The sequence below is a fragment of the Silene latifolia genome, chromosome 10, assembly GCF_048544455.1.
Source record: "Silene latifolia isolate original U9 population chromosome 10, ASM4854445v1, whole genome shotgun sequence".
In the NCBI taxonomy this organism is placed as follows: Eukaryota; Viridiplantae; Streptophyta; class Magnoliopsida; order Caryophyllales; family Caryophyllaceae; genus Silene; species Silene latifolia.
The window spans coordinates 23646085-23655462 of record NC_133535.1 but is presented as its reverse complement, the minus strand read 5'-3'; the positions used below and the strand labels follow the sequence as shown (position 1 = coordinate 23655462).

Below are 9378 nucleotides of genomic sequence, written 5' to 3'. Positions count from 1 at the left end.
GATATAGGAATAAAGAGTATATAGAAGGATCATAAGCTTAAAGGCAAGGATGACGAGAAGGAAGTCATTGCAAGAAGAAATTGCTCGGAACCAAACCAAGAGTTGCTCCTTTGGCTCTGAAAATATGCTAGATGAAACAACGTCAAAAAATCAAGTGGTCTAGGCTTTTGAATCACTCCAATTGGAGTCCGGATGAGGAAATGACGTCCGTTTTACAATCCTAACTCAAATAGACAAGTTGTCCGCCAATCCGCTCGTCCCGAGACTCAAGACGCTCGTCTCCCCTCCAAGACGCTCGGATTGTTTGGCAGACAAGAATGAATAAGAACACTGCCTCAGATCCGAGCGTCCCGTGCTCGATCCGCTCGTCTCCTCCCTTAACAATCTGAGCGTCTTCTCCCAGAGACGCACGGATTCCTTGGCAGAACCAACCGTGCTTCAAGACGATCCGAGCATATTGTGGCGGGACTAGCAACGTGATATGCGCATCTTCCTTTGAGAGGAGCATTTCCCTACTCAATACTTAGCATTGTTAATTACTAATTTATCCTTACTTAACTTAGTAATGTACTACTATAAATAGCCCATTTGTAATAATCAAAGGAAGAGGCTCCCATAGGAGGAAATTTTATTAGATTAGATTAGCAGTAGATTAGAATAGATTAATCTCAATCTTTCACAAAATCACACATTAATCTTTTCTTAATCATTGTTCAAGTTTATTACTTTTGGGTAATTGAAGATTATTGGGTTATTATTGGAGAATTGACAACTCTTCATCAATCAATCAAGTTCTCTTCTTTTATTCTTTGCTTTATTATTTGGATCATTTCAAGTTTGGTATAATTCCTTTATTCTTTACTCTTTATTGTTTATTTTCTCATTTTCTTATCAAGTTTACACTTGTTGTGATGATTGACACCATTAATGACATGTTTACCATGATAATAAGTGAGTAGTCTCTTAGCTAGGATTAATGGGTAATTAGGGGAAACCAACATGAGAATTAATCATGCTTAATCTAATATGCTTTCATAATTAAATTGCTTGCTTGTTATGATGTCAACCTATGCACATGTTATGTTTGACGACATGCTAAGCCTATGAATCCTTGCATTTTTACCCATCTCTTATCTACTCAACTTGACTTGTAAGATATAAACCAACTCGAGTCTTGTTAGACCATGCATAGAAGTGATTAGGAGGAAAGTAAGTCGACTTGTAGGTGTTGTACAATCTAATCGATTCGGCTCCGGGACCCAACTCTTCCTAAGAACCGTAAGATATAAACCAACTCGGTTCCTCTACAACATTAATTGCTTGCAACTTTGTAAACATGTTTGTATGATCAATACCATGAATCCCCTATAACCCCATGATATCCTAGTACTCTTTAATACTGGTTTACACTTCTATTTACTTTATTGCTTCCATTAGTCTAGAACACAACTATAAACCCAAACAAATTGTGACACTAGCATAAATTGAGATAAATAGACTTAGAACTCAAAGCACACCTTCCCGTGGATCGACCTCGATTTAACCACTAGCTAGTAGTTTGTTGAGAAATATAAATGTGTTTGATTGGGAGACCCGACGACAATCTCTCCATCAGACATTTTATTTCAACCACTACTTAAGATCAATAATAATAATAATAATAGTAATTTTCATTAACATTTTTTCCTATTTGTTTTACCTCTTGAACTTCTCACTAATGAATTATCTTATTTAATAATACTCGTAACTCAAAAATAAATGAAAAGGCAAATTAAAAGATGGAAATTAATAGTTTATAATGACTATTAAATCTACAATAGTTTCCATTCACTAATCCTCCATTTAATAACTATTACTCATGAACTTCCAAATTACAAACTATATTTCATGGTTGAATTAAAAAATTCAAAAAAAAAAGATGTAACATACAAAAATTCACATGATGATTTCTTAATTTACAATTAAAATTCCCATTTTACAATAAAAAAATGTTAGTGAATCGATTAACATTTTTCATAGTAATATAGCTCATAAAAGTTATACATTTATTTATTTATTTAAAATTACACAAACTTGAAAAGAAAAACAAATGAGTAGCTTAATAATATTCTTAAACGTAAAATTATGACATTTTATATTCAACCATTATTTAAGTTCAACCCACGATAATTTTTACATAAGTCCAATGATTTTATTAAAAGCCTCGTCGAATTTTTTCACAAGTCTCTTCTAGTTCCCTACCCTAGCCTAACCGTTACTCCATTTAACTCTCATACTAATTTTGCAATAATTCCTACCAACATAAAGATTATATAAAGCAACCCATTATATACAACCCTTTGAATGCTTTTTTTCCTAATTAATATTTATGTCATTTAAAGTTTCTGAACACTAATTTTAGTGTACATCATTTAACTTCCAAATTAGCATTATTTAGCCTCTCCTATTTAAGACCGTCTCATTTGTTTTCCTCCAAAACAATCATTTGGGGTGCTAAAAATTTGCAGTATTTTCTTTAACTTGAATTTGGAATGACGAATTACTAATTTGTGTATTGTTTTTTTGTTGTACTTTTGTTTTGTAGGCGGTACGAAAGGAAGACCTTGTGGTGAAGTCGTATGGTTAGCGGCTAACTCTTGATGCCATGCACATTCCACAGGTAAATTCACTTTTTATACAACTAACAACTTCAATATTTCAATTTGGTTTTAAAGTTTTTTAATTCGTACATAATAAAATTCTAAAATTTATGAATTTTTATTAGATGATGATCAAAATTAAAGAATAGGAATATGTATCAATGATGAAATAAATTTCGATTTCACTTGATATTCACAAAAAAAAAAAAAAAAATCAACTATCTAAATTTTTAAGTTTCCTAGAGATAACCCGTGATTTTCACGGGTAACAAAACTAGTTTGCTTCTTAAATGTCAAAACAAATAATTGAGCAATTTAATTAAAAAAACTATCACCATTCTACCATTTACTACGCCCATCTATGAGTTTCTACGTTTTTTTTGATGAAATTAATTCTACCATTTGAAATTCCCCGTTTATTCCATTTAATTATAAGTCTTATTCATTTTATCATTTAAATTATTTACATCAGTAGATGAACACCATCACATATCGATACCCACCCTTTGCTTTACCAATTACATAATAGTTGCTTCTTGATTTTATTCAAACCAAACAATTTATTTTGCTTATGGAAGTTTTGTAGATTTTAAATGATGTTTTCCATAATACACGCCAAATGCATTATGTGGCGCAAATTCTTATTGAGTTGAGTGTTTATTGGAATTTGTTACTCCAATCGTAAAATTATCTTAACTTTTACTTCATTATTTACTTTGTAGGATTTCTTTGATGGGAATTCAAATACACCAATATATTATCTTCTAACTGAGGAGATTTAAGAGGTAAGTAGTACGTTCTATTTTGATATGATTATTGTTTGATTTTTTTTAGCAAGTAAGATTAACTTATTGATATATTAATTTGGATGATTGTGCCTTTTATTATGTCATTTCATGTCCTTATATGATTTCTTATTTTGCCAGGTTTATATGTTTTGAGGTGTTCAGTGATCGCTTCCTAAATCACCAAACCTCGGCTCTTTAAGTAATTTATTAGCAAGTGTTTAGCGAAATTTGCTTACCACAATCGTAAAATTATCTTAACTTTTGCTTCATTATTTATTTTGTAGGATTTTTTTAATTGGAATTCAAATACACTGATATATTGTCTTCTAATGGAAGAGATTTGAGACGTAAGCAGTATGCATGTTTTATCTTGCCATGATTTTTGTTTGCGTTTTTTAACAAGTAAGATTTGATATAGTACTCTAGATTATTGTGCCTTTAATTATTTCATGCCATATCCTTATATGATTTTCTTATTTTGTCAGGTGTATATATTTTGAGATGTTCAGATGAAAATGGTCACTTCCTAAATCCTGAAACCCCCGACTACGTAATTTGTGTGGTTTTTTAGCGACTAATCCTTTTGGTTTAACTCCTCATACCAAAAATTGTCTACAACGTCAAGCAGAGATGGAGTAGAAGGAATATAAGCACTTTGAAAAGGAGTGACCAAGTTTGGATGGATAGTTTAGGATGTTAATGCATATGATTCTTGTTAATTTTTGTGATGAGATGTTCATACTATCGTATAGGATGATGATGTAACTATTGGAGATTATTGTTTTTATTAATATACTTACCCTTCACCCAAAAAAAATCCGTTTGGTTGAATACAAAATCGATAGACGAAAAAACTTTTAGACTACAAGCTACTAAAGTGAGTTCGAGAATGAATGACAAAATTGTAATCCTTATTTTTTAATAATAATAATTTGTCTTATTGAAATTTCATCGTGCTTCGTATTTACTCTCAATAGCTTTTTTGGTATGTTTAAATGCTATACCATCCTTTTCTTTAGGCAGTTGTTAAAATTGTGACCTTTTTTAATGATAAATGTTTCTAGTGATGTTAGTAATGTGAGATACAACAAATTAAAGAGGAATCATTGCAATATAAACAAACTACTAGCTCAAAGACTATTTACTCCGTAACACAAATTATAGATATGAGACTTTTCATTGCGTTAACAAAAATCATTTGTTGGTGATAAATAAGATGTTTTTTTTTTTTTTTTTTTTTTTTCATAATAGGATTGTCTCAATTATTATAATATTAAGAAAATTTTTGTAATTAATTTCCGCATTAATTTCAAAAATTTATTATAAGGAAGAAAAAAGATTTTGCCAATGAAGGGTAGATAACAAAATTATGGTAACATAAATACAAAGTATAATAATGTTTGATGCGTGCATTTTACATACGATATTTCCCCTCATTTGGCACGCATTTTCATGGCTTATTACGACTATATCACTATTATTTCCTCCCATTTCTGGCTACTGGGTGAGTTGTGTGACTTATGCAAGTTTTAGGTCCGAATGTGCGATTATGAGCCAAAACCCATTGATTAAGGAAGGAGATGAGTCCGTGTTCAACCTTGTATTGGAAGCTATAGACGGACGACCTGTGAGGAGTTGCTTTGTCGATCGACAGGGTCTAAGTGTGTCGATAGACAGAGGAGGATGGCCCATCAACAGACTTGCCATCGTCACAGAAAGATGAATTTTTGGAGCTATTAATGTCTGTCGATCAACTTAATGTTGGTGTCGATCGACAGGGTCCAAGTGTTCGATCAACAGAGGTTGAGTGTCGATCAACAAGTGCTTCGTTGGGCGGATTTCAGTTCGAGCTTTGGAATTATTAGTTACTTATTCGTTCTATTTCTTTGGACTTAGTATAAAAGGCTTGTAATTTTATTTCATTAGGGCAATCTTCCTCTACTCAAAAAACTTCTTTACATAACTTTTTCTCAACTTTGGATCTAGCAATTCTTGTAGTTCTTCTTCTCTATTATTCTTTTGAATCTCGGGTAACTTAATTTATTTTCCTTGTTCATCTTTAATTCTTCTTGTCTTTTACTTCTTTCTCCCTTAATTGCTCTTGTTTTATGTTCAATTGTTCCTATCATCCTTCTATTACGAATTCTCTTATCATTGCTATCATTATTGCTATTATTGTTAATTACATCATGAGTAGCTAATTCTATTGCTAGGATTTAGGGAATCCATGGATGATTAGGGGTTATTAATCGGGTTAATGGATCGGTCAATTTTGCTAGTCTTTATTGTTAATTGTAGCATTTAATTTGCGATTAATTGATTAGTGTCCATAATTGATTATATTGATTTGGTAAACCCCGACCTAAGATCGAGAGCCTGGTGAAGGTTAGACCTGTTACAAACATGAGAGTGCCCTAATAAGTTGCGAGTGCCCGTTAGAAGCATTCTAGGGCAATTAGCGATCCGAGAGGACCTTATCACTACCTTTTAGACCGAAAATTAGACTGATATGTAACCCAACTTTTGACCCGTAATGATCTATGGTGAACCGACAATCCTAGTCCCCTCTCCTTATATTTTATACTCTTTATACTCTTTGCTTCTCTTCCTTTTTACTTTTAGTTTAGTTAAAACAAAATCAATCAATCCCATTTGTTACCTAGACGGACATTAGTTAGCAAGTATAACACATTTTAGTCTCCCTGTGGATACGATCCCTACTTCGCTAGCTATATTAGTTAGAGACCAGTTGATTATTTTTTATAGGTTGTGACAGCCGTATCAATGTTGAAAGAAAACAAAAAATTAATGGTAAGTAGAGGTAGCCCAGGCAAAGCCGGACACTAATACTAGTCATTAATGAAAGCATAATAAAGTGTAACATATTGAACTAATGAAAGTAATTAATGAAAGCATGTGAGAGAGTAATTAATTAATTATCAAGTAAGTGAGAGAGTGGAGGACCTCATCTAAATATTTTTTTTCTCAATTCCTAAAAATCCAAGGACCAATAGAGAGGCTTGAAATGATTAGATTTTATAGTAAGTAGGTTTCAATTTTCAATGAAATTAAAATGCTGAAAAAGTACCGTAACAAAAAATGGCAATGCACGGCTCATGCTGTCATGCATTTATAGACTACTAACCAGTGAATAATATTTGTACAGTTGTAACCTAACTAGGCTGAAAGCTTGTACCTTGCTGAAGACCGCCTCTAGTTTTACGTTTTTAATCGTCACTTTTGTTTCTAATTTAATCGTAGATGGTTATTAATTATCGTAAAATGGGTCACCGTCACTTATTTTTTTTAACTATCGATAAAAAATACTTTATAGATTGTTTTAGTGTGAAGGACAAAGTTGGAAAGTGAAATGAACATTAGGGGCAAGAAGAGTAATATAGAGGCGGTCTTTAGCAATTTTGTTTTTAAATTGATAGTCCTGTACTCCTATGCAATATATAATTGTTATGGAGTACATAACTGATCGTCCTCTGCATATATAATTGTCCCATATAACTTACGTACTTATTTAAATTGATCGTCTTGTGTGACATATAGCAGTTCATTATTATATGCCTATGAAAGCTTAACCTTAACCGAGTTGACCATTAAGGATAAATTGTTCATTTATAGAACCATGTTACATGATACCCCTGGAGTAGATATAGATTAGGGTGCATAAAATTGGTTACATTGTAAAATTCTGTAATTAGGCTTTAAAAAGGAGTAGCGCGAACTGGAAATGAAGATTGCAGAAACAACTAACTTCCCGGACAGTGCCACCGTCTGTCAATGCTTCCTCTGCAAACAAAGGGAGCACGTTAAGCTACAAAACATGAAACAATACCACTTCTTTTCTCATGTCAAAACAGGCTTTCTAGAAATTATATCTTCTTTGAAAAAATTTATCATTAAGTTGTAAAACGGGGTATATCGTCCACATATATCTTATAAACGGCAACCTTTCTAACTTAATCCCACTTCCCTTACCAGTTACCATCCATAACAAACCTTCACACCAATGAAAGGAACACGTTTTTTTCACATCGGACCTGACTTTAATAATTACTCGTACATTATATGCCTCCTCTAGTTTCAAGAAGGATTGTAATGATAGATGATGGCATCCAAAATAGCATGGTTCACAGTTTATGCTTTAAAGATGTTTAAATGCATCTAGTGTTTGTTCTTAAACTAACAATATATCATGAAAAACCTTACATATAGGTATTTCTCATACATAATGATGTCTTTCGAGAAGACGAGAACAAAAGACTGATAGATTTAGTACGAACCAACAATCGCGATGGTCCTCCTTCAGGCCAAGTTAGATGAAAGTGCACTATAATGTTTTAGCATGCTACATAAACATAGCATAACAAGCCACCACTAAGTGTCACTCACATTTATATACCGCAAGGACACAATGTATTACCGAATTAACTTAGACTTAGATTATTCGCATACCTTGCGTTTGTTATGCTTTCTTTCCATGCTGCCTGAACCACCAAAACGCGGTTTCTTTGATCCATCATCATCTCCCAATGGCAACGCTCTGATCTCGTCACGGAAATCAGCCAGCCCAAGTAATCTATACCAAATAAATTAGAGATAAGTACAAATAATACATAAATTAGGCAAACATCTATGTTCAAAACACAATTTGAATATGGAAGAGCATATACCCATTGGATCTCTGTATTTGTTCTATCTTCTCTTTCTCTCTTTTTGTAATAGGAGCACGATTGAATAGCTCCTCTTCTCATTGTTCTCGTTTCTCCCATTGTTCAACATATCTAGCATAATCTTTGCTTTCAACTCCAACTCTTTCACTAACCTGTTATTGTATCGTAACATAATAGGAGTTCAAATCAGAGTCTACACTCTACAAGACTGTTAATGAACGATAATAAACAACATCAGAATAACAATAAAAAAACTGACCTCCTCCGGCCTACCCTCTAAATCATCCATTAGACTCCTAACATAACCACTCTGCTTTGCTCTTCGTGCATCATGTTCCTCCTTCCGATTAAGATTCCTCTGATCTTTTTCCTTCTTAGCATCTCCCTCCATTGTTGCATGAACCATTTTGACAGGCCGGTAGACATCAACACCGGTTACACCACCACGACCACGACCACTATCACCATTAACTTAAGGAAATAACAAAGATTTTCAGAAGGCAAGAGAAGAACAAATGGGTTACTGAAGACCAGCCAAGGCCTTAAAAATTCAAAGTTATAGCGCTCAAAGTGCTGTGAATCAGAGATCACTACTTACTTCAAGATCCACTCTAGGTTCCGGCATTTTGATGACAAGATTGTTGGCGTTGGGTCTGTATTTCCGTTAATCTTCAACCTTTCTATTTTCCTCTGATCCCTTGATAGCATCATCCACTTTCATAGCATCAGTTGCTGAAGTTCTTAACAGTCTTTCAATAAGATAGCCACATTTCTTATCTACAGGACGTATCTGCCAACATTTTCCCGATCATACTCATAAAACAGACAAAAGGGTATTCACTAAACCAATATCATACAGCACTTACAACGTACACATTATATCAAGAACAAACCTAATAAAACCGAAGAACAATCTTTTCTACAAGGAAACCTAAGAGAAAATTTGAGCATACAAACCTTCTCCAGAAAAAATCTGATCTCTACAAGGCTTTGAACGACTGGATGCCCCTCTATCGATGATATAGGATTCATTTGCACCATCTTCGTCCTTTATTTTCATACTTTTCGACTCAATTTGAGTCGGTTTTATACGTCTTTCCTTGCATTTTGTACCCCAATTCCCTAGTCTATGATATTATGCCCCTCTTGCAGGTTTTGAGGCGGGCATGGAGGAATCGGAGCAAAGGAGACAGTTTGATAGACTAAATGTGGAAGAAGGGGGGAGATATGCTGAGTTGAGCTCCCAGCCGGTAGGCCGGCAGCCGG

At 33.6% G+C, this 9378-nt stretch overlaps 1 pseudogene; it reads right to left on the bottom strand.

Annotated features, from left to right (window-relative positions):
• Nucleotides 1–7216: 7216 nt before the first annotated feature.
• Nucleotides 7217–9153, bottom strand: LOC141607290 (uncharacterized; annotated as a pseudogene).
• Between the last annotated feature and the right edge of the window lie 225 nt (nucleotides 9154–9378).